General features: G+C 41.8%; 1 protein-coding gene across 1 annotated transcript in view; it reads left to right on the forward strand.

The window, feature by feature from the left end:
- LOC109389100 (supervillin-like) overlaps positions 1-26,449 on the forward strand; it is a gene marked incomplete at its 3' end in the record, with an annotated part of 129,530 nt that overhangs the window by 34,877 nt on the left and 68,204 nt on the right. The gene's annotated exons all lie outside the window — the stretch shown is intronic.

Here is a 26,449-nt window from a genome sequence, read left to right on the forward strand (position 1 = left end):
TAAGGGGAAAGAAGATACTCTGAGCTTCTAATAGTCAGGCCTTCACAAGTCCTTGGTTATCACCTTAACAGGAATGAAAAGGTTTTAAATATATATATATTTTTTGTATCTCTACCCTCTTTCTTTTTAAAGTTAGATTTAGCCACCTTTCAGACTTGACAGTTTGCATCTTTAAACATGTCATAGTAAAGCCATGAAAACTGCACTTTAAAATGCACATGACTTACATGATTTCACTTAGAAGGCAGGATCCCACAAGCATGTATATCCTATACGTGAATGGAAACATTTGTCTTTTGTTTCTTCCAAAAAAGTCTCTGGTGCTGAACACTGAGCCTGCCCCATCCCTTTTATGGAAGAGCACAGTTGCTCGGGGCACCGGGGCTGGGGAGGAAAAGTCGAGGCACGCACGCCAATGGTGTTGAAACATGTACCATGTCAGGGGGCACCTCATGGAACATCCCACAATGTTCTCCTTGTTTGTAAGTTACGGCAGAATAATCCAAACTGTGTTGGCATAGACAGGATTTCTTTTGTAGGCATTTTGGGTTGCTACTAGCGCCATAAATTGTTAAAAGCAAAAAGATTGACACGTAACCTAATAACCCGGGTCTCCATGTTTTGAAAGAACATGACCATGTCGCTCACATAGATACCAAACATTGCCACAGGTTTGGGCTGAGTGGGATTTAGAGAGGTCCCAACAGGCAGTGAACTGGTAAAGAGAGACACAATTAGAAGGGTGAAGCCAAACTGAGTAATGATCCAAGCGAGCATTAAATGTGCAGGTGATACATTAGAAAGGAATCTGTGCATTTGTGTGTCGGGAAGGAACGTGATGGGAAGAGAAGAAATGGATAAAGAGGGAAAGGAAAGAGGAAGGTGTGGTGGGGAGCAGCAGATGATGCCATCTGGCAGTGGTGTCTCCAGCAGCCTCTACTGAGCCGAGCGCGCTGTTCTAGACATGAGCGTCCTCCATCCTGGGTACAACCTTCTGAACTTCATCATTAGTGGGGATAATTGGCCTACCAGGCACACAGCTAGAAAGTACCAGAGCTGGGGTTTGAACTCCTGCCTGTCTGAAGAGCTCAGGCCCTTAACCCCTGGGCTGCTTTTTGCATTAAGTATTATCTGTGGTATGTCATTAGTCACCTGCCGTTCCATTAGAGCTGATAGCCACAGTTTCAATCCTGAAATGGACTTAAACCTCTCTAAGAATTGAGGCCAGAAGTGGCTGTGGGCTAGGGTGAAAGAATGCATAGAGCTCTGCTGGCCTAAACCCATTTCCCCTTTTAGAGAAATGCATGAGAACACAACCTTCCCTACTAATGGTTTAGAGCTAAGCATCCTTTTCACGGATAAAGAATAGCACATTTTGATCTTTCTAATCACTTTTTGTTCCAACTCTGGGCTCTGGGACATCTGATGTGTGCATTGGTTTTAGATTAAAACGTGGCATGTGGCGTTTTTGGAAAACAAAATGAAGAAATAAAACTCCAGGGGAGATTTTTTTTCAATGCCTTTACCCTGGGAACTTATTTATGCTGGTATTGTTAGCTATTTTCCTTGGACGACAAACTTGTATAATTGTAGTAACATGTTTCTGAGATGCAGAGGATGAAAACCACAACAAAATGCAAACCTTTCAAGTTAGCACATGAGTAATGTATATTAATGACAGAGAGAAATGAGCCAGGAAAAAGGATTTTCAAGAAAGAATGCCACAGCTTTCAGGGGAGTGCCTGTGTTCTGGGGTTATATTATATCTGATTTCTAGAAGTGAGTCACTCTCCATCTGAGTGTTAGAAATAAACTGGAACTTCATCATAATACGTATTGGTGTAATTTGGGAGAGTTGGTCATCATTCTAACTGTAATCTTCCCTCCTGACAGGGTCCCTGGGAGAGCACTGTGCAGATGCAACAGTGGGAATTTATTGTTAGGACACTCTGTCATTGTCTCATCTCCTCCTTGCCCTGGTTCACTGGGAACATGTTTGGTTGTGTTTTTATCATAATTACACTCCATACTGTTTGAAGGGGTCTTTTTTCCCCCAAACTCTGGGACTGATCCAACGTAAATCACATATTCTCTAAAAATATTTGTTTTGGTGCTCCATGAGACAACCAACTTTACTCCTTAAATGATGTCGGTGTTTAAAAAGAGAAGCTGTGAGTTCTTACTGTCTCGACTTTGCTGCTCATCCCACCTTAGCCGACCTGTGTGTCCCTCCATGAATGAGGAGGTTCAGGGAGCCGTGATTCTCACCCCAGGCCATACCCTGAATCTCCCAGGGAACTTTAACAAGATCCCCAAGCCTGGATCCTAAAGATCCTGGTGCCATCAATCTGGGGTGTGGCTGGGGTTTGGGGAGGTGTTAGGGCTCCTTGGAGAGTCTAACAGTCAGCTACGGTGGAGAACTGCTGAACCAGGGCATTTCCAGAGCCCTTTCCAGGCCTCAAGGTCATTCTACCAGGAGTTCCCAGATGAATTGGACTGCCTCTTTCTGGTTCCTGGTCTGTGTCATGTATAATGAATGACCAACGTTCAGTTACATTTTTCAGCGAACCTTGTAAGAGTCTCATCTAGCCCAAAGTATTAAATAGTCGAGTGCCTTTTTTGCTGTGTGAAGCGGATTTTATCACTTCATTCACAGGCTATGTGTACATGATCTCCTGTCTGCACTTACACTTCTTCCATTCAGAATAGCAAACCACACAGAAGAGGGCTCTAATTAGCATACCGTACTTAGTATATGCTTGGTGGACATCGTTTCACGTTTATGGTAAATCACATTCACCCGGTAGGCCACAGTTCTTGTATCTCATGAGAAACCCAACTCTTGTCTGTGTGACCATCTGGGAACTGATTTTGTTATGTATGCTTCCTGCTGGAAGTCTACAAGAAATGTTAAAACAAAGGCCGAACAAAAAATAGAGAGAGGGGAAAAAATTAAAAGAAAGGAAAAGAGTCTTGTGATTCAGAGCTTGTTCTAAATTTTCCAGGCAAGAAATAAAAACAGCTGTTACCCTGTGAGTGGGCCCAAAGGTCAAAGGTCAGGCCTAGGAGTTAAGTGTTGTTCCTAGGTGTCAGGCATGGACCCCCACAGTCTGAGGCCCACGTTCTGTGTCTCGCCCTTGACTTGCTCAAACGAATTATTGCAGAGATAAAATATTCCTGCTATAGAACCCTTTTTTTTTTCTTTGCCAAATCAGTGTGATCAAATATTTCTGAAACTAAACAAAATGACATATTGGCTTGCAAGGATTATCCACACCCTTGCATTAATAAAAAAATAAAATAACTGAGCTGCTGTTGGGAGAGAGCTGGGAGAGGCTATTTTGTGCTCAGAAAGATGCCCTGAGGCAGCTGTAGATAGCATTGTTTTTGTTCAGTTTTGGCTGGGCTGGTGTGTGCATTAGCTCATGTTCCAAATCTGTCACCCGAAGAATGTAGCGAGAATCTTGTTTCAATCTATTCTCTCTCATTTCACCCTTTCGTTCGCCAGAGTCCAGCATCTATACAGTCCTGATTGCCAAGGCTGGAGACCAGCAGTTTTGAATAAAACCTAACAGGCTGTTCACATGATTCATGGGAAACCATCCAGGCACTTATCCCACTAGCCCTAGGCGTCCATTTCTAGGCCCTATTCCCCACTCACCCTGAGGGTAGTTGGTGCTGACTTTTAGAACATATGGGAATGATCCTTTCTCTAATGTCTACAAGTCATCACTGAAGCTGGAGAGAGAAAAGAGGAGAGAGAGCTCTGGGGTCAGCCATGATCACGAGCTTGAATTTACACTCCTGGTCGGTCCTCTCTTCCTTTAAAAGCTCATGCAGGAATCCAGGGCTTTTGTGCAGCTTTCAGGGAACATCAGACAGCCCTTCCTCAGTCCCACACCCACATGTACAGAACCCACTGGTTCACCGTTTTCCTCATCTCTCTCTAGCCCTGTGTTTTAACTTCTCTGGGGGTCCGTTTCCTCACCTGTGAAATGGGAACGTGCTTGCTCACCTTTATGGCAACAGAATCACACGAAGCTGCGTTAACTGAAGCACTTTTTAAATTATGAAACTCTTTAGGATGTCTGTTTTGTGAAGATTAAATGAGATATGGAAAGAGCCTTGTATGCAGTTGAAGACTATAAGTGGAAAGTGATCTTGTTACAAGTTGATGCTTATTGTGTGAAGACTGCTGTACTTGGCGCCGGGTGAGAACTTGGTTTCTTTTGAAAGAAGGTAGGTAGGACAGGAGAGAGTGCAGGAGAGGATGGGGTGACCCCTCTGGCTGCACCCCGATATCTCATTAGCTGGGAATTCACTTCCCAAAGTCCTTATCCATTCTATGGCTGATGGCTTGCTGAAATGTCCTCACCAGGAACTCTGCATCCAAAGGGAAGGGCATTTTCAAAAGACCAATTACAGATGTATGCACAGCAGCAGAGCTCACCTGGCACAGGTGAGCTTTCAGCAAAGATGTTCCCATAAGGGGAAGGGGCCTGTGGTGCCATCTACAATTCAGACATGAACACCCCAGAAAAGGGCCTTCTGGGCTGGCCCCTGAGCAAGGCCTGCAGAGTGACGAGCCCACAGGCTATGCGGCCACAAGGGCAAGGACAGTGGCCCTCTCCCAAGTGGTCACAAACTCCCCTAGGGTTAAGGGACACCAGGTGGTGTACGTGGATGCCAGAGGGATGGCAGCTTCCTGACGTGGGTCCCTTCATCGGTGCACCACGACTGGTGGCCTGGTGCCGTCATTCTGTGCTGAGAGCCATTGAAGGTGGAGCATAACCAATCATATAGAGCCACTGGGCATTTGGAGACTGTGTGTGTCACAGCGGGATGTGGAGCCAGCTCCTTGGGTGGAAACAGAAGCACTGAAATCAAGAGCAAGGATGGGCTGTAGGTCTTGTCCCAGTGAAGTGTCTATTTTTGTCTTAAAAAATTAGTTTAAAAGGTTTGCCCACCCTAAAGGTATTTTGTTCTGTTTCTACATTATTCACCAAGAAACTGGTTAGCAGAATGAAATGGAATCCTCTTTCTTTGCCACTCAACTGAATAACTATTGCCAATGCACTCCTGTTTCACCATCCTTTGTAAATGAAAATGTCATCGCCATCAGGGCACTTCATGCTTAGGCTGAAATCCAGGAGCCCTATCCATAGCCTTTGGTGTGGTGCATGTGTCGCCTGTAGGGCTCCATCAACGAGCACCCCAAGTTCCATAAAGGAGGCCAATGTAGCTGGGACTTTCAGTTCCTGCTTCAGCAGATGTAGGGCAGCAAAGACATACTAAGGAGATGTGAAAAAGTCCTCCACCATCGGATCAGCCCCTCCTCCCCTCTTCCCTTAGTGTGGCCTTAACTTTCTAGAAACTTCTCAGCATCTTCGCAGCAGGGGCTGAGCGAGAAGACAACTAAACTTTGTAGAACTGGGCGTACATTAATAAAAGGGCTTCTTGCATCTCTGAGGATAGGGTTTGGGAGTCACACCATTTAACAACATGTTGTATTTAAAAACAACAAAAACAAAACCAAAAAATCTATAAGATTTATGTACTTTATATATTGACTACAGCTTAATATGTGTGTGGTATTAAATATTCTTAATGAAATTTGACATGTTGTCCAAAATACCATGTTGCTAATTGGGGAAATTCCATAATGTATTATTCTTTTTCTTAGAGGATTTGGGCTAGAGGTGAATTGCCCAAGCACTGTGAATTTCAGCACATAATAACGGAAGCCAGCTAAGTAGGGAGGGGCAGGCATTTGACATATGTAGATTTTGATAACCAACTGAAGACAACCTGGTTTCTGATGGGCAGGTAACCAGGGACCTCATGCATAGGTTCCCTTGACCTGGAAACTTCTTGGAGGGCAGGGAGGGAGGGAGAAATGTCCTCAAGGGAAGTGACCAGTTAGCTCAGTTGGTTAGAGCATGGTGTTGATAGCACCAAGGTTGCCAGTTTGATCCCTGTATGGACCACTGTGAGCTGCGCCCTCCCTGAAAGAGCCAACTATGCCATTGTAGCATGAAAGCAATATGTAACCAATGACCATGGCTGTTCCCCAATAAAATTTTTAAAAAGTTTCACAACTAAGAAACTTTGGGAACTTAAGAAACAGCAGCCTAAATTCTTCATGTGAAGGTTTCAGGTCAAGCTTCAGGTATTTACCAGTTTGCTTCAGGTATTTACCAGTTTACTTCCTACTCTTAGCTCCCGTCAGAGCCTGCAGAGGGCTCTGGAACATTTTGTACCTTGTTTGTACTTTTAAAATAGCGTGAAATTTTTATAAAACATTGCCTTGAATACAGTTCTAGTATAAAATTACAGAGCTTCTCCTTTTTCCTAAGTGCCCTCTAATTATATAAATATTAACACGGCGGCTATCAAAAATTTTAGCATAACACAGAGAGTAGGGCCACAATCTTCAAGATATGGTTAAGCCTGTATTTGATAACTATCCTTGTGACCTTGATTATCCAATGTCCTGCTTTTGTTTAAAACTTCAGTACAACAAATCAATCAATGAGATTTTTTTTCTTTAAATTTGGACACAGTGGAAATTAAGCATGTTTCTACCACCCTTTTCTAGTCCTAAAAAAATGAGAAAGAACATAAGTGAGTAGAATGAACTTTTATCTAAGCCTTGGCTATGAAAGAAACATTTAGAATAAATTACTTGAATTTTGTTTGGACTTACAATGTAATAGTCACACAGATTTTGATTGAAAATCAACTAGGCTTTCTTTTCTAAGAGAACATTATACCTAAGGAAGCTCACTTCGCATATTTTAACAGTGGTTGTGTATGCATACTGTTAATTTGGATCATATTAGGTCTTCCACAATGCCACTTGCACTTTTCCACATAACTGTCAGAGACCCCGTACCTGCGGATCCCTTGGCATTTAAATCTCCATCAAGGAGGCCTCACCATTAACTGGACGAATCTTGGCAGCGAGAAACTACATAGCACCTGTGCAGTTCAGGTGGAATTTTAACTTAGGAATTGTGTTAAAATGGAACCTCCATGTATTCAGCTTTTGTGAGGGTTATGCTCCTGGGAGACTGTCTTACCCATTGTCTTGTGAAATAGTCAAGTGGCTTCATTTTCATATTTGAGGATATGTAATATGTTGAGAAATAGAATATGTGTATGTGACCCTTAAGCATCTAAAATCATTAGCATTGTCTCCAAGAAGTTCCTTAACATGCCCTACGTGTAAGAGCAGTATCTAGGGCCAGTGTAAAGTGGCAGAGATGGCTGGGTAGTGCAGGCAGGCAGTGTGCCCTTCCTGCCTCCGCACCCAGAGCAGACCCAGAGCACTTAGATTTCCTCTCATGTGGGTGGGTGAGCACCCTTCTCATCATGGAGCTTTGCTCAGCCATGGCCAGTGGTCCAAGTAGGTATGAGGGCGCTGTCTGCTGCCCTGGTGTACCCTGTAGCACCTAACAGCCTGTAAGAACTCACATATTTGGGAACGTTGTTAGCTCTGACACTGCCAGTTTAAAAGAGGCGGGGCATGGGAGGAGTAAAGCAATAGTGTTCTGTGGCTTTGGAATGTCTTCTTTCTTCAGATGTGAGACTCAGAAGAAAATGTTCACACCAACGTAATGTTTATATACAAAAGAATATGGTACTGTGCTACGTTATTGCATCAGTTTATATACAGACCTATTATTTTTTTATGAGATTGCCTCATTTTTATAACTATCAATATTTTGGTTTATACTATGGACAGCTGAAAACAGCAAAAGCCCTTTTCTTTAGCTGATAATAAAGTCTCCTTCATTGGGACTCCATGGGTATTTATGGCCCACAGTTATTTTATTCAACAGATGCTTGCGGTGGACAGCTCTAGGACTGGCTGTGGGGAGGTGACAATGACACACAATGAGTTGGAGAGACAAGCCAGCAACATAAAATCACCAGCATTTCCAGAGTGTTTGATATTTAATTCATTTACATTAAAATAAAAGGCCACTGGGCATGTGAGACATTCTATTATACCTTTGTTTTAATTGTTTATTACTGGAACAGAATTTTCTCTCTACATCCAAACTGATTCTCACTGTCTCCCAGCCCCAAAGCAGGGCTTGGCCGATGGGTTACTCAATACATATTTGTTGGGTAAATGAATGAAAGAATTTGCTAATATTGAAGCTCTTACATATCTCAGAGATGTTAAAGTTGCTAATAACACAAATGTCCTGATTTGCGGATTTCTGTTAAGAATGGTGTTCATAAAATTAACTTTGAAAAGTGCATCAATTCCTTTACGCCACTAGGGGACGACATAGTGCAGTTAAGGAATCACGTTTTCATTGAATTCTTTTTAAAAGACAGGTTGGTACTTGAGCTAATACCCTTCAATGTGGATAACTGGGACCAAGTTAAATCAGTACTGCAAGAGGAGCTTTAAAGCCATATCAGTATATTGTAAGCTTAACACAGGGTAAGCACGTGTCCAGGTTAAAAATATATCCGTAAAAATAGCCTGATAATATGCTTAAAAATAAAGTGTTATATAAACAGGTAGTAAATGAAGATTAAGTCTTTAATCATTGTAAAATCACTTTCTGCCACTCAATCAAATAACATATATGGTCTAATAGCTAAAAAGATATAAGATACATATTAAAGAGAACATTCTTTTCCAAACAGGAAAAGATCTGATAAAAAAAAAAATTCCATCATTCTGTCTATGTAATTGGCACAGTTTTAATTTCAGTGGGAAAACGCAGTGATTCTAGTTCCGCTAAATGGATGCTGGCTAAATAGGTATCTTCAAAACTAAGTGTCAGTTGCTGTTTTAACATAATCAAGTCTATGAAGAGTCCTCTTGTGCTGGAAACCCGTGGGACAGCCTCGCTTAAGACAGAAATGCCAATGGCATGGTAAGCCTGGAAAGATCTTTATTGTTGAGGAGAGAGTCTCAGGGCCTTGGAAGAGAGGAATTTTCTTTTACAACATTAAATTTCATTAGAGTAAAGTTAAGGTTAGCTCAGGAGTCCTTGTTGATTATTTGAGAAATTAATTAATTTATTATTATTATTATTTTGCTATCTTCAGTTTGTGATTTCTGACATCCTGAGGTTTGGCGTATGGGGATTGCACGGCAGACCCAGGCCGCTCTGCCGCGGCGCACCTTCCCTTTTGCCCCAGCATCCTCCTCTCCAAGGAGCCTTGGTTGACAGAGCTTGCTGGCAAGACTCAGCACTAAGCCAGCAGCTAATTTGTCTTACCTCCTTTTCTTTTCCTGGCCCAGTCTCTGGTGGAAGTGCTAATTAGGAATCAAACAGCCCCGAAAGTTGGCAGTTAAAGAAGAGACGGGAATAACAATACTTCAGAGCTCTCTAACTTGGCCTTAAATAATGGGACATTCGTTGCTTGGGAGGCAAATAAACACAAAAGCCAGCCAGTTCAGTGGTTGCAGGCAGCAGCTGACTTGTGAACTCCCTCTACTTTCAGAGGGGCCTAGAGCAACTCTATACCTTCCAGATTTTGGCCACCTGTGGTTCCTCTCCTCCTTTGCCTAATTTCGAGGTTGTAAAGGCCAGTGCGAGCTGAGGTTGTGATGGCAAAGGCATGTGGGAATGATATGGGGGTTGATATTACTTTTTTTAAAAAGATTTTTATTGGGGGTTGGGGGAAAGGGAACAGACAAGTTGCTATCCTTTTGTTCTTCAGTCTAGTTGTGGAGGACGTTGCTTCACTGGCCCAAGTTGGCACCATCATTGCGCTGTTCCCGGGCGAGGCAGATCAGTCGCTGGCTTCTGGACGGCCGCTCACGCTGGCTGCTGGCTACACACGGTAGCCCATGGCAACCCACCTGCCATCACCGGCAACTCACGGCAGCCCAGCTCCAGGTTGAGCTGTTGTTCAGCATCTTAGCTGTAGAGGGCAGTGTCACTGGCCCTCATATGTGGGATCCGAACCGGCGTCCTGCGGCGTCCCAAGCCAGCTCTTAACCAACGCGCCACTCAGCCGGCCCTGATGTTACTTTTTAAAACTCTGCTTTCCAAGACTGTTTTTCACAGAGCTAAAGGCAAGCTTTTGGTTCTAAGTATCTCACGTCTCTCACTGTTTCCCTTTGCCGTGATGATTTAGACAGGATTTCTGAACACTTCTATTAGAGAATCCCCTAGGGACTGAATAGGTAAACCTGCTTCGTGAAAATTAAAAAATGGTCTCATATTTACACCTCCAACATGTTAACATTGAAAAGGCATCTATTTTTTTCCCCAGTTGCCATAATATTGTTTTATTTTTCAATTATAGGTGACGTTCAATATTGCTTTATGTTAGTTTCCAGTGTACAGCATACTGGTCAGACATTTATATAATTTACAAGTGATTCCCCCCCCATAAATCTAGTACATACCTGGCACCATACATAGTTACTACAATATTATTGACTAGATCCCCTATGCTGTACTTTGTATCCCCGTGACTGTTTCATAACAACCAATTTGTACTTCTTAATCCCTTCCATTTTTTCACCCAGCCCCATAACACTCCTCCCACCTGGCAACCATCAGTTTGTACCTATGAGTCTGTTTCTGTTGTGTTTGTTTGTTTATTTTGTTCTTTAGCTTCCCTATGTTAAGTGAAATTATATGGTATTTGTGTTTCTCTGTCTGACTTATTTCACTTAGCACAATACCCTCCAGGTCCATCCATGTTGTTGCAAATGGTAAGATTTTATTCTTTTTTATGGCAAAGTAATATTCCATTGTATATATGTACCACATCTTCTTTATCCAATCGTCTGTTGATGGGCACTTAGGTTGCTTTCATATCTTAGCTATTTGAGAGACCTCCATACTGTTTTCCATAGTGGCTGCACCAATTTGCAATCCCACCAGCAATGCACCAGGGTTCCCTTTTTTTTACACTCTCGCCAACACTTGTTTGTTGATTTATCAATGATAGCCATTCTGACGGGTGTGAGGTGGTACCTCATTGTGGTTTTAATTTGTATTTCTCTGATGATTAGTGATGTTGAGCATCTTTCATATGTCTATTGGCCATCTGTATGTCCTCTTTGGAGAAATGTCTATTAAGGTCCTCTGCCCATTTTATAATTGGATTGTTCTTTTGGTGTTAAGTTGTATGAGTTCTTTATAAATTTTGGATTTAACCCCTTATCAGATGTGTCACTGGCAAATATCTTCTCCCAATCGATAGGTTGTCTTTTTGTTTTGTTTATGGTTTCCTTTGCTGTGCAAAAACATTTTAGTTTGATGCAGTCCCATTTGTTTATTTTTTTCTTTTCTTTCCCTTGCCCAAGGAGATAGATCAGAAATAATATTACTAAGAGCAATATCAGAGTTTACTGCCTACGTTTTCTACTAGGATTTTTATGGTTTTGCATCTTATGTTTAAGTCTTTAATCCATTTTGAATTGAGTCTTGTACATGGTGTAAGAAGAAGGTGGCCTAGTTTTATTTTTTGCATGTATCTGTCTAGTTTCCCCTATACCATTTACTGAAGAAACTGTCTTACCCCATTGTGTATACTAGCCTTTTTTGTTATAGATTAAATGACCATATAGGTATGGATTTATTTCTGGGCTCTCCATTCTGTTCCATTTAGCTGTTTTTATGCCAGCACCATGCTGTTTTGATTACTACAGCCTTGTGGTATAGTTTGATATCAGGTAAACTTGCTACAGCATCCATTTTTCATAACTTAGGTTTCAGACATTCAGAGTCCATTCCTCTGAGAAGCAAAGAGTGGCTGTTACATGTGAGCTGTTGGGGCTCTAAGAAATTGTGAAGGTATGATCTATTAACATACAAAAAAGTTAATGCTGGACACTAGCCTGAAGGGAAGAGTGAAATAATGAGGCTGTCAGACTAGTTTTGCTTGCCATAATCACATATGTTGGCTATTTATTTGATTTCACATGTGAATTGTAGCTAGTGGTTTGGTGAATACTGTCCTCAAAGCTTTGCTGCTTCGTGCCCCCTGACCCCTGCCCGCCACCGCCCCCACCCCCTAGTCTTGCTCCAGTTCAGCATCTGAAACTTGAAATGCTGGTAGTGTTCAGAACTCTGTTGGGACGTATCAAATTTTGGCGATCCAGTGGGTGGAATGCCTTCTAAATGACAAAGAGACTGATGGCTGAAAGCTAAAGGAAATTTGTGCAATGATCACTGTGCTGCAATTAATCACCACAGCTGTATTCTTTTCCTTATATGTTTAGAAGTCCAAGGAGCCTGGGGCGGGGAGAGAGTGTCTAAGCCCAGACCTTAATAGAATTAAAAATAATGGGTGTTTGTATTCAAGCATGGTTTGGCCAACAGCTCAGCCTCCTTATTTGAAAATACAGTTTATTTTTCACTGGCACATGCTTATTTTCTGGAATGCAAAGGATTCTTCCTTGCACCTGACCCAGTGACTCCCTTTTAAGGACCCAGGACATGCAATCTATTTGGAGACAGTTGATGGCTATTTTTGAAGTCTGGGTGCCTCAGTGAGTCTGGATGCTTGCTAAGTAAGTTGCTCCGAAGACTGACTATTTGAGTTCTTTGAAGGAACAGTCGGTGGGGAGAGGGTATGTGGGGGCGATGGGGGAGGGGGGTGCAGGGACAGAGAAGAAGTTTCACTTGCACAGTCTTGCTCCCTGCAGGCCAAAGCTGAAGTTAAGGTCCTTTAGCTCTGCAAGGGGACCCTGTGTCTAGAGCCTGGCAGGCTCCACTGCTGAGTTTATTATTATGTAAATGGCAAACAGTGCAGGCTTTTAAGAGTTTTTGGCAAAGGGTAACCCTTTGTCTGCCAAAAGGTAGGCTCTTGCGTTGCTTGCCAGCCCAGAGCCTGTGCAGTCAACAGTGGGTGACCTATAAGCCAGCCAGTCGACTTGCACATTGCCTTATTAGGCAGGCCGAGAAGGCTGGTGTCTGGGGACAGGCCCGCAGAGCCGTGGCAGTGGGCTTGCGTCCTGTAAGGAGCCCAAGAGCCCCATCCCTGGAGACGTGGCCTAGTATTGCTCAATTAATTCCAGTGCACTGTAGTGACAGGAATATGCACTGTCCTTGGCAGACATACTTTCTGGTATGGATGGAAAACAGAAGATGACTTCCCAAAGGACACAGTGGCATATCTCATTTTCCTAGGGCTTTACTTATTAGGTAGCTTGTCCTGTCAAGTCCTGTATCAGGACTTATTCCATGGAGTATGGACTTTATCAGGAAATGGTTAATGGTGTCCTTTTCATCCAAAACGTTTTGGAGACTCTTAGAGTCTTGTTCCTGTTTTCTAGTAAAGTCTTTCTAGTGCTGAGGTCATGTGGGGGTTAGGGAGGAAAAATCACCAGGCAGTAAGGTGGTACAGTGGAAAGGGGAGAGTCCTAGGACCCAGGGGCCCTGGGTTCTAGGGTTGTCACACATGGTCTAAGTGACCTTGGACAAGTCACTTCCATTTCTCTCTGTAAAATGCAGGGTTAGACTGAGTGAGCTCTTAAATGACCTTTCCATTGTAAATTTCTCGTCCAAAAGTACATTCATTACATTCTCTCCTCAAACAAAGGGGACTTTGTTCTCGTCAATAGTAAGGTTTTAAGTGTGTTCCTGGTTCATAACCACAGCTTAGCATCCAAGGGAAAAGTCTACATGATTTTAGGCTGAATTTTGTCTTGAGTTTGGTCTAAAACTTAAGGCAGATGACAGGAAGATGGCATTTTTCTACATTGAAGTGTTTCAGATTTGCTCAAGTTCTTGGAATTAAGCAGTTATGGCTCCTGAACCAAAGCTATAGGCGAGCCAAATGCGCCCATGGAGAAGGAACCTGAGTTAATCACGTGGCAGGTGACTACTCACAAGTTTCTTTTTCATTGAGTTGGATATCCGTGCACCTGGTGCTGGCATTGGACAGCCTACCAGGAAGGAAGGCACGAGAAGCAGCTCGTTCTAACTGCCCATCACCATGCGGGTGGACTCCTCTGCCTCCAGAAACCCTATAGTAGCAAAGGGTACTTTCTCTTTATGTGAACAGGGATGGCTCCCACTGCTAGAGTACGCTGGGCATCTGTGTGGGGACTTTTACCACAGTGAGACATCTGAGGTGGCTAGGTGTCCTTTTTGACCTTGTTATCTTCTTTTAATTGACCTATGTCTGCTTTTTGTCCTTCAGGGAAAAGGTAAATTCATGTTTCACTTTTGCCCTCATGTTTAAAAACCTTTCTTTTCTTTTTTGGCTCTTTTAAATGTCTTTTTTCATCTCTGCTGACTACTTAGCTCCCCAAGGCATGGGCTATGCCTCTGAGTTACTTGTTCTTATCCATAAACCTGTGACCTATACCAAAAGGGACTTGGTGGCTTGGTGCTGAACACCATGGGGACTTTCAAAGACCCCCGAAAGGCAACGTAGAGCTTGGTGGCTAGGGGCAAAATAACTGCACTTCAGGTTTTAAAGCGAAAAATATTGGCTGTGTCCAGGACAGAAAGGGACAGTGAAGCCTCTGCAATGAGTACAGTTCCTTTATGTATCACAAAGATGGCAGGAGATGGGAAGGGGCTTTTTGTTGGAACATAAACTGTGAGTCCCTGATTTGAAACCACAAAAGTATATTGCATTATAAATTCCAAGTCTATGGCTTAATTTTTTTCATCCTAGTTATTTTGGATGAGGAAGTTAGAATCCTAGCAGATGGGCAATTGAGTTTTCCAGTTTAATTTTAAAATATATGTCTATAGCTTTAATGGTAAAAGATTATTCGATTTTGAGGGATAGTCACTGTTTTTCGAAAGTTAAAAAAAGAGTTTTGCCCTTTTTAAGGGAGGAAAATTACTTAATCACTGGCTCAAATGGATGATACTGTCTTAATTGGTGGTGGTTGATTCTTCCTTAATTACTTCAATAAGTGATTAGCTACAATGACGCAATGATAAACATTCCACTTCAAATCTGTGTGAGTGTAAAAAGTCATCATGATTTACATTGGTCTAGGATGCAACAGTTTACATAGTCATTTACATGCATTGTCACGGTTAAATTGCTTCAGCTCATAGCATCAGGTGGTTTCAAGGCAAGAGGGGAGAACCAAATGTTCTCTGTTCTAGGAAGGAAGTTCTTGCATTAGCCCTGCAATGTGTGTCTCAACTCTGCTTGTGCTCTTGGTTGGTCTAAAGTTCAAGGTAACTCTGTCTCCCATCTTACCCAGGAAGAATTTATAAGGAAGAATAAGTTCTTCCTTATAAACTGAGGAAGACAAATATACCTACTTGATAGGAAAAACGGAAGTAGGGAAACTGCCAAAGGGCCAGTGATGACCAGGTGGAAAAGGCCCTTGATACTAGGTACAAAACTCCATCCTTAATTTATTAGATGATTTCCTCGTCTAGACTGTGAACTCACTGAGGGCAGGAAGTCTTCCAGCATACTGACCACCCTGGTGTCTGACCTCTAATAGTTGCTCAGTGAATCCCGTGCGAGAAGAGGTGGTGGGTTCTGGAGATGGAGTGAATATACACTGCCAGAGGCAGGAGAGGTCCGGAGCCAGGAGTGGGTAGGGGTGGGAGACATTGGTCTGTTGCATATTGGGATCACGTAGCTAGCTGAGTATCTAACTAGAAATATTATGCAGATAATGAAAAACGTCAGCCTCCAATTCACATCTTCCTCTCAAGACTGAATGCCCCTGCACCTTACATTCCCAGCAGTCAACCTGCTTCACCCTCTTCAAGTGGCTGTGACATGATGGCTGGCTGGTGATGTCTGATAGTGGGGTACAAAGCCCAGTTAGCACTGTTGCCAGCCATGGGCTGGGTTGAGGGATCACAATAATGAGTTTCTTTATTAAAAAAAAATTGTTGACTTTCATAAGCTTTTCTACATTCATTGTCTACAGTCCCATTTCAGAAGTTGAAATGGTAAGAGGCATGCAAACCACGTATTAGGAAATGACTGGGCTAACACATCCATGTTCCTAAGAAAGCGTTCTTTCACCGCCTAAAGACTGTGCAGCAATGGTGTATTTCAGATTGGTGCTGGGGTGGGAAAAGAATCTGAAAATCCTTTTTCTACTTGGGCTTCAGTGATGGCTCCCATGTTTTGTCACAGCAGGTGAATCTTCTCTTTCCAAGAGGCTCTCCATTGCCTCCTTGCTACCTCTGACTGGCCTGGCCGGGTCCACTCTCAGCTCCTTCTGAATGTGGCCCACCATTTAAGCTCTTACCACCTGGAAACATCATTCTCATTCCTTTTCTCATGCTTATGTCACCTCTTCCTCCTTGCATGTCCAAGCCTCTTCATTCACAACTAGGTTCACAGGTAGCTTCTCCAAGAAGTCTTCCTTCATCCAACTCACCCACCTGAGTCATTTTTCATGGATGTAATATCATGAATGGCTTGGGCAGTGGGTTATTTTTTTATATCTTTGGGGCATCTCATAATTATCTGGGGTGGGGGACCTTCATTTTTAACAAGTACCCCATGTGACTCTGAGGGGCACAGAGTTTGATATCATTGGCCTTATATCAGGTGTTAAATTTACTCCTAAGTACAAACGTATCTTTAAGTCATTCCAACAAGCAGAGTAGACGAGGTATTGACTTCTTTGTCATAACTTCCCCATGCCAGCCACTCTGTGAGCACATGAGCTCTTTTCCTGGCGATTATTGCCCATGCTAAAAGCTGGCGTGAATGTGTCAGATCTCACTGACACCCCTCCCCCCTCCCCAATCAATCAGCAAATTCATTAGGAACCTGTTTTTGAAACTCTAGGTAAGGTCTTGGGCACCAGTTAGGGTAACTGCACGGAAAACACTGGAGGCATTGGGAATGGGAGGTCGCTGAACTTTTCTTGGGTTTTCATATTGCTGTCGTTGAGGTTGCCATTGTTGTTCTTTTTATTAACATACCCTTCAGAGGAGAAGGAAGACCAGAAATTATTTTATTAAAAACTCTGTCCTTCAAATCCCTCAAGTATATAGCTCTAGAACAGCTGTCAGGTATCAGCAGTCATTTTATATATTTACTTGTCTACCATCTGGATTTTTAGACTCATAAAAAGTTCTCATACTGAATGATTCAGTGTTTCCTAGCTTGCAGTTCATGTGAAAACCATCAAATACTGAGTATCGAATGATTGGAGTTGGCAGGGGCCTTCTCTCACCTCCCTGGATTATTGTAATTGTCTCAGCTCCCTTCCCTCTGTCTGGGTGTCCCCTCAGTAAGCGGGTGGTGGGGCTTGGGCCCCTGCAGCTCTGAAGATATAGCATTCTGTATCTTATGATCTTCTAGGATACAGTTTCAGATGTTAGATTTTATACAATAAAGATCTAAGTATACTGATTCGTCAAATCATTGTTGAAAGACCCATTGTGTGTTGATGTTGTAACATGTGTCAGAATTTCATTCCCTTTTCAGGCTGAATGATATTCCACTGTGTGTATATTTCAGTGTACATTTTAAACATGGACTTAACCTCTGTCTTTCTTTGGTCTTGCTCTGAGAAGCAGTTGACCAGCCTCTCTTCCTCTAAGCTACCTGGATTATTTTTCCTGAGAATCACTAGCCATGGATTCAATATTAGCCGTAAGTTAAAATAATTAGAGATAATTTTCACTACAAATATTAACATTGCTTATGTGAACATTTATTTTAAAGATTACGTGCCTTTTAGGGGATTTCAATATGCCTTTTCTTTGAAAAAGAATTTTTGAATATAGCACGACTGGCATGGTTCTTTCAACACATCTGATAAAGACATATCTGTGAGTTGTAATATTTCTTATTTGAAAGTACTATTGCCTTTTCATCTCCGCATACTCGGCCTGTTTTAAATTACCTTGAGTAATGATGCAACACAAAATTTTATTTGCAGACTTGTCCTAAAGATTACAACTAACCAGAATTCACAAAGCATTTCACAATGCACACAGGAGGAGAATTACACTAAAATCTGGAACATGGAATGTCTGCATAATGAATATGTGATAAAAGGGAAATGAAAACGACTCCACGGGCTCCCCACTGGTGGGATTACCTCATGTCAGGCAATTCTGCTCCAGATTAAGTGTCCACACACCAAAAAACGTCCACCAAAGAAAATGAGAATACCATTTACGGCTGCTTCTAGCATACAAAATACTCTTTTACGAGGCTACAAAAATAGATCCTTCACTTCGAAATTTCAGCCCAGCAATTCGTCTATAATTTTCATTAAAATTGTTCTATGACACTTCTTAATATGAGAAGTGAACCCATAACTCAGAACAGTATGTATTCAGACAACTGTTAGTCATAATTTCACACTTCCTTGGATGGTGCATTTATATTTTGGCTCATTTTCCGTAGGGTGGGAGAGCTTCAGGTGCTCTTCAGGGAGCACAATAAGGAGACGCAAGATGACATCATACAGGCCTCGGCAGGAGTGTATCATAGACCTGTATCCCTCTTCAATGTGTAGATAAATACGTGGATTCGATAATGTGCTCCACTTTTCAGAGTGCTTCCACATCCATTCACTCTTTTAGTCATGACCTCACCTGCATGTTTACATCTTTGATTTTAGTTTGGCTGATTAGGGAAAGGGAGTTTTGCCTTTAGAAACATATTTTAAGTGGCCAATCTAGGCTTGAGCCTGTGTCCGAAATCACACCCTAGCTCAGCTTTCTCCTTTGCGCACAGGGATAGTAATAGGACCTCCCTGCAGGCTGTGCCAGGACTAAATGAGCTTAGCAGAGCACTTAGCATCGTACCCACCACATGGTGAGTAGTCAGCCAGGGTCTCAGGTCTTCCATTCTTTCCATCATCACATCAGGCGTGGTAGAAAACTGCTAGCTAGTACTTGGGGCACTCAGCTGCTTCCCTTTCCATTGCTTTTGTTTCCATTTTCTCCTCCATGATAGTGACCCCCAGAGCACATCTGCCACTCGTGTTGCAGGGGTGCAAGTGTGTTGTCAGCCAGAACAACCTACAGGAGGACTGGCTCCTCCGCATTGCCTCTGAGTAATCCTGGCACAGCTGTGCACTGCACCAAACAGTCCCTGAGGGTTTAACACCTTGATCCTTTGTCATCTAGCCCCATAGCTTTTGACCTTGGCAATTTAAGAGGGAATTCTTCTAACCCGGACTCCTATCGACATGATCGATCCGCCCTTGGACTGCCAGACATCTTTTCTGGTTTTGCCATCCCATCGTGTCCCTGGCACATCTAACACTGTCTCTCCACTTCCCCCCACACACAAATATTTATGTTCCACATCATTGCTTCACATTTTAGGAAAAAAAGACTTTCCTAAAAGTAAAGACTTTCCTAAAAGTAAGAATTTCAAGTTGAGGAAGGAATGGTAATACTTTTCCTTTATGCCACCTATTGACAAAATGGAATGGGCTGAGAATGAGACAGCATCTAAGAATGAGAAGAAGAGAGGTGATTGCATTGCGTGTCTGCTTGCTTGCTTGACTCGTTCACTCATTCAGCATTTATAGTCCCTTGTTCTGGGCCAGGCACTGTGATAAGTATGCACCCAGAAGTGCGTCTCAGGAGTTGCCCAAGTTTTTATAATGCAGAGGTAGGAGACAATGAAGGATTTTTAGCAGGAAAAGTTTGGCAATAGAGAAGCGCTGAGAGAGAAGAAAAGGAGTAAAGGGGCTTAAGAGTTGGATGCAGTGCTGTTGGCAGGGGGATGGACCCAGGCACTTCTGTGTGATCAAGACCCACCTGGGGCAGACTTGAGGGGTGCTGTGTGGCGTGTTATAGGGACCGTGGCCCCTGTCTGGATCAACTCCTTAATTTATAGCCAAGAAATGTGTGTAGAAGAAAAGGGCAGGTTGATTTGCCTTCGCTCTATGGCACAATTCCGTTCATGAATGTGATTTTATTCCAGATTTTTAGCCCCTTAAGTCTAAACCTTGGGATTTCAAGAGATCCTATGGCCTTCATCTTTATTTGTACTTAATTGCTTTGGCAAGTACTCTAGAAATAATTCATGCTTATTGTGGAAACCCTGAAAAAGAGGGGAAAACATGAACAGAGGTCTCTCTGAGTTGTGAGATGTTTTGGTCTGTTTCCCATCTTTCTGATAAGCTATGTTTGTATATCTCTCATATAACATATGAAACATTTTCCAAATCGCTAACTGTTGCCAACCTGGTTTTCTTGTGTAATTTATTTACCCATTCTTCTACATGTCCCCCTTATGTAGGCTCGTTCCAGTTTTATGCATTTATAAACAAAACTGTGGTTAAACAGCCTTGGACTCATTCATGGTATTTCCTTGGGAACATATTCAGAAGTAGAATTACCGAGTCATTGTTTCATATACTCTTCTAGTAACATCCTTTCTTGTCTTCCAATAAGGTGAGAGCCTTGGAAAGGGAGGAAAAATCATATAGTAATTAGTTGCTTGTGTGACATAACCCACATACCCCCACCAGGGACACTAACATCTGTCTTTGCTTTAGGGTCTCACCTACACCCTGCTTTTTGTATCGGGTAAGCCCTGGCTTGAGGAACATCTATGGAAGCAAAACCAGACCAAGAAATCATACGAGATTTATAAAAAAGCAACCAGCAGCTTGGCTTGACTCCTCCTTTTGGGGTCAGGCTGGCCCAATTACCCAGTAAGCCTACATGAGCTGTGCATCTGGGAAACCCTCTGACGTCGGTCAAGGACAAGTTTGCAGCCCCTGTAATTTGTTTTGTGTCCCAGACTGATCAGGAAAGTGGGAGTTGTCCTGAGGCGAGGGAGAGGATGTGGCTTTCCAGTCGGGCACTGCCATACCATAAGCTCTAGGACCTTGCTAACATTTTGCAAATTGCAGAACAAGTGATCAGAGCAGCCACTTCAGCTCCCACTTCCCCAGAGTCCAAAGTCTTGGATTTACAAAGGCCTGATTCAGTTTTCCCAGGGATCCCACTTTGGGATGCTGGTATCTCAGTGGCCTTTTCATAAATCTTTCTCAGCCATCCAGTTCCCTCCAGCCACCACTTATGTACCATGACATGACATGAACATGCCATAACAGTGACCACCCTCTTCCCTTCTCAGTCACACATGTGTGCCTCTTCCCCGAAAGCAGTTTTACAGGCCCATCTATAAGCAACTCAAAAATTTGCTGTATTTCTTTTGCATCTAAAGAGTAAAACTTCAAACACATCCAATAAAACATTGACTTCCATAAAGCATTGCTTCTGAATATTGAAGACTCTAGTGCTTTGAAAATGGAAAAGATGAGTGTTTCTAAGTGGACACAATGGCAGAGAATTTTGTGCATCTCTTTTCTTAGTGCTGAACTGGTGGTTAATCGATGCTGTTAGAAAGGAAATACATCGCAGTTTTATTTTAAGATGTCTCCTCCCTAAAATCTAAGATAACCACACCTACAATTTTGAATTTTCTCTGCAGATGAATGAAATATGTTAACCTACAGAATGGTGTGAGGAAATGTTTGCCTAGTTTGTAACTCCCCTGTGTGAATGAGCCAGCCTAAAATAATAATAACAATAGTTATTACTATCATCATTGTAATCATCATCATCATTTATAATTCCTGGGAAGGAAATGAAAAATGTCATGGGTACTTTCTACTGACATAAAATGTAGATTTCTTTTCAGTCTTACTTGATTTCATGTGGATGACATATTTAAAGAGCAGATTAAATTGTATATTCAAAGTCTGGTAAAGAATTTCATGCTTTTTCTTTTCAACAAGGAAGCCATATTTAAATCTGTCTGCGTTATGTCGTACTTGATGGGTTAGGTAAGTAATTCTAGAAAAATTCCATTACCAACTTAAAGAGAATATCCAAATTCTTTTTTATTCTGTACTGGAATTTCATCTTAACAATTTAAACTGGAGTTATTTCTTAATAATTCAAAAGGAACATTTAGATTCACTTAGGATAATTCTAATTAGGTATTCTATAAGCAGAGTAGTTTTTGGGAACATAAATGGTGATGAGTAAATGATACTGTGTTATCAACTGTTCAGTTCTTTAAAAAGGCGTACCTGTGAGCACAGCTATCACTTCATCCCATTGATTTCCAGAGTCAGTTGCCGCCACTATTGCCTTCCCCTCCTCTTCTTCCAACATTATCTTTTTCTTTTTTTGTTCCTAGTTAGCCATGACCTACCAATAAAGGTCCCACTACAGTTACCACCGTACTCAAGCTGTTCCTTGCTGACTTTTTTCCTAACTGAACTATTTGCCATATTTCTTCCCAAATTTATCAGAGTTGGAACAATCAGTAGCATAGAGAAAATGCCAGACGTCACCACTGACTCATGTAGTAACCAGTGCCGATGCACCTTCTGTGGATGTGCCTTAATTAATTTGGTACATAATTCTTCCTTTTCAAATTGTTTGTTTGTAGTTTAGAAATCAGTTCAAGTAGATTTGGTTTGAAAGCAGGATATAACATCAATGCAAATCATTTTGGAATATGATCTCCAGCTTTTAGAAAAGATGATTCTGTTATTTTATATGGTCAGTCAGAAAATATTCACTACAGGCCTGCTACAGTGTTCAATATGAAGAATACAAAGATGGACATACTCAGGGTCTCTGCCTCTTGTAGAACTTTGGGGTGGGGGCTGAATCATGATCTGGCCTCACCTCCTCAAGATCCTACAGTTCCATCACTAACCAAGTGTCTACTCATGAGCAAGTTCCTTCTCTGGTCCTCTGTCGCCTCATCTTGTTAATGAGACTGTTTTCCTAGTATCTCTTTAGTGTCCCTTTTAGCTATAAAAGTATCAGTGTCCAATTATTGCATATTTTTCTTGGAGTTGCATGGTCACTACTTGGGCCCACCAGCCACAGGTTGCAGTTAAAAATAAACAGGGGGGGACTTCAGGATTACTGGTTCCGCAGGTAAGGAGCTTGGGAGTCGCTGCTCCATCCAAACAACAAGTAAAAAGCTGAACAGACTGAAAAATCAACACTTCTTGAGTCCATAGGAGAAAGGAGGACACAGGGCAAAGCACTGCTCCGAAGTTTGGAGGGACAAGCCCGTACAGGGAGTTGCAGCTTCCCATAGTAGAGAGTCACAAGTCATGCAATGGAGCAAACATACTTCCTTCAACAAACAGTGCTGGAACATCTGGGCATCCATGTGCAGAAAAAGGAATCTAGACACAGACCTTACACCTTTCACAAAAATTAGCTCAAAATAGATCACAAACCTAAATGTAAAACACAAAATTATAAAACTCCTAACAATAACATAGGAGAAAACCTAGAGGACCGTGGGTTTGGCGCTGACTTTTTAGGTAAAACACCAAAGTCACGATCCATGAAAATAAATGATAAGTTGAACTTCATTAAAATTTTAAAAATTCTGTTATGCAATTGAGGCTATCAGGATAATTAGAAAAGTCACGTACTGGGAAAAATATTTGCAAAAGACACTGTGTTAAAGGACTGTTATCCAAAATATACAAAGAATTCTTAAAACTGAACAGTAAGAAAACAAGTAAATAAAAATGGGCCAAAGGCCTGAACAGACACCTCACCAAAGAAGACATATAGATGGCAAATAAGCACATGAAAAGATGCTCACATCATATATCATGAGGGAGATGCAAATTAAAACCACAGTGAGATACCACTACACACATATTAGAATGGCAAAAATCCAAAACACTGACAATACCAAATGCTGGCGAGAATGTGGAGCATGTGGAGGATGTGGCTGTGGAGGGTTGCATCACTGCTGGTGGGGATGCAAATGGTACAGCCACTTTAGAAGGCAGTTTGGCAGTTTCCTATAAAACTAAGCGTTCTATATGATCCAGTAATCATACTCCTTGATACCCAAATGAGTTGAAAACTTATAGCTACACAAAGTCCTGCATATAAATACTTAGAGTAGCTTTATTCACAATTGCCAAAACCTGGAAGTAACCAACCAAGATGCCCTTCAATAGGTGAATGGATAAATAAACTGTGGTCCATCCAGACAATGGAATATTATTCAGCACTAAAAAGAAAGGAACTATGAAGCCATGAAAAGACATGGAGGGACCATAAATGCATATTACTCTGTGAAAGAAGCCAATCTGGAAAGGCTACGTATTGTATGATTTTAACGACATGACATTCTGGAAAAGGCAAAACTCTGGAGACATAAAAAGATCCATGGTTGCCAGGGGAGGGTAGTTAGATGAATAGGCAGAGCACAGAGGATTTTAAGGGTAATGAAAGTACTCTATGCTATGATAATGATGATGGATACCTGTCATTATATATTTGTCCAAACCCATAGAATGTACAACAGCAAGAGGGGGAACCCTAAGGTAAACTGGACTGTGGGTGATTATGACATATCAATGGGGGTTCTTCCTGGGTAAAAAAATGCACCATTCTGATGAGTGATGGTGATAATGGAGGAGTCTGTGCATGTGTGGGCCAGGGGGCCAGAGGGGCGCTCTCCGTACCTTCCCCTCGATTTTGTAGTAAACCTAAAACCGCTCTACAAAAAAATTAAGTCTTTTAAAAAGACAATCATGAAATAAAAAGAGGGCAGTCGAATAGATAATGCTTAATTTAAGAGCTTCTGTCTCAAGTTAAAATTTTGAACCTCTAGTGCTATCTGCCTTTTCTTTTCCCACGACTTCGCTCATATGTTGTTCATAAATCTCAGCTCTTAACTAGGAGGTTTTGGCTCCCTGTTAGGTAGAAAATTTTATTTAACTTAGGCAAAGCCAGACCCTGAGCAGCCTGGGACTAGTTAGGAAGCTTCCCTTCTTCCCAACGCCTGGAGAGGCTTTGTTTGTTTTTCTTTTTGTTTGTTTATTTTCAGGGAAAGGAGTTGTAGTTTTGGCTCCCCTGATGAGGATGGTTAGGTTGCCGCAGCGTCTCCTTAGCTGAAGCATGTGCTGTGCTTTGGCCGTGGACTTGAAATGGTAACATCACCAATGCCCCATGACTGGATTCCAGTCGGCTTCAGTATCCACGGGCCTAATTTCTGCTTGTAGTCAGATTACAGGTTTGAGCTGTTCCCGCCTGCAGCCTCTGGCTTTGCATTTACTACACGCTCAGGGACACCAGTGCCTGATTGCTCTAGCCCTGTGCTGTGAAAAGCCTAATCCCAGTCCTGCTTAGCCAGGCTGAAGGCTGTGGCTGGTCGAGACTTAGCTGTAGAGCAGGCTTTGTTACTGAACTTCCGATGTGTAACCATGTTCAGAAGCCCAGGGATGTCAAGCTATTTGGGAGCTTTCAAGTTCTCTGAGAAACAAGGTAAGGCAAGAGAAATAGAAAATGCACTTATGTGCATATTTGATAGCATAGCGAATGCCTTGTACCCTCCATTTTACCCTGTATTCTCCTGTGTCCCGTTAGTTGTACAGTTTTCTCAATGGACACTTTAAATATCTAATTGAGTTTATAAACGAGCTTATCCTGAAATTGCTGAAAAATGTGAACTTTTTTCCATTATAAGTTAAAGATAGAACTAAACCACTCGAGCTTTTATGTAGGAAAAAAATGCAAATTCAATTGGAATGCCCAAACTTTGGATCGAGTTCTCACTTTAGCTAAAATATTTTTCTAAATCAAATGCTATGTATATTAAATTATTTCCAGTAGGCAGTGGTGAGTGTCTTTTTATTAAATCTTCATGTGAGACAGTTTGGAACAAAACGTCTTTTTAGTGGCTTCCTTTCTAGCACAGAGGAAAATATATGCTCTCAATTTAACTACTGAAGTGCTATCGCAGATTCAGCTCACTGATTGAACAAAACGAAATGCTGAGGTTATTTCTGAATGTCACATTTGAAATTCAGCTATTGTATATAAAAGCATCTTCTAGCATTAATGCACTATTAGGAAGTGGAGCAATTCAGGCCTCAGATTCAGGAGTTTTCTTCTACAGTATATGATAACGTTTTAAACTGAGTTCTCTTTTTAAACAAGGTATTTGTACAATTAGAAAAACCTAGATGTTTAGTTGGCATTATTCCTTTCATTTTACTATATTTCTGTAGCTGGTCAGAATTTCCACATTATAGGATTCTGGATGTATTTTGATGGATAATGTCATGTCAGCATGTGGTGTATTTTGTACCTCCTTTTCCTCAGGCTTCTGATCCCTAGTATCAAACAATAAAAGGCACTTCCAGAGAGGAAGGTTTCTGTAAGTGGTCTGCTTGTGGTTTTCTTGCTGGACAAATGGTTGCTATGCCAAATGCTGTAAAACAGATTACTTGCCATTAGACTGGTTATAAATTTTGTCTGTGCCTGGTTTTGATTAACCAGGTCATTTGGATACGTGTTTTTGCCATATGGGATTGTTCCCAGCTGTCTTTACATAATATATATTTTGTCTTCAAAAATGAATAAGTGGTTTATTTGATATGATGTTATTGTTTAGGTTTTAATGAAGGTAATAAAAATGTGGCTAAAATGTTCCCCTGTTCTTCATCAGCTTTTACTATGTCCCCACCCATGCATTCTTTAAAAGCATTTCAAATATATCAGACAGAGAT

This window comes from Hipposideros armiger, unplaced genomic scaffold (genome assembly GCF_001890085.2).
Source record: "Hipposideros armiger isolate ML-2016 unplaced genomic scaffold, ASM189008v1 scaffold_221, whole genome shotgun sequence".
Taxonomy (NCBI): domain Eukaryota; kingdom Metazoa; phylum Chordata; class Mammalia; order Chiroptera; family Hipposideridae; genus Hipposideros; species Hipposideros armiger.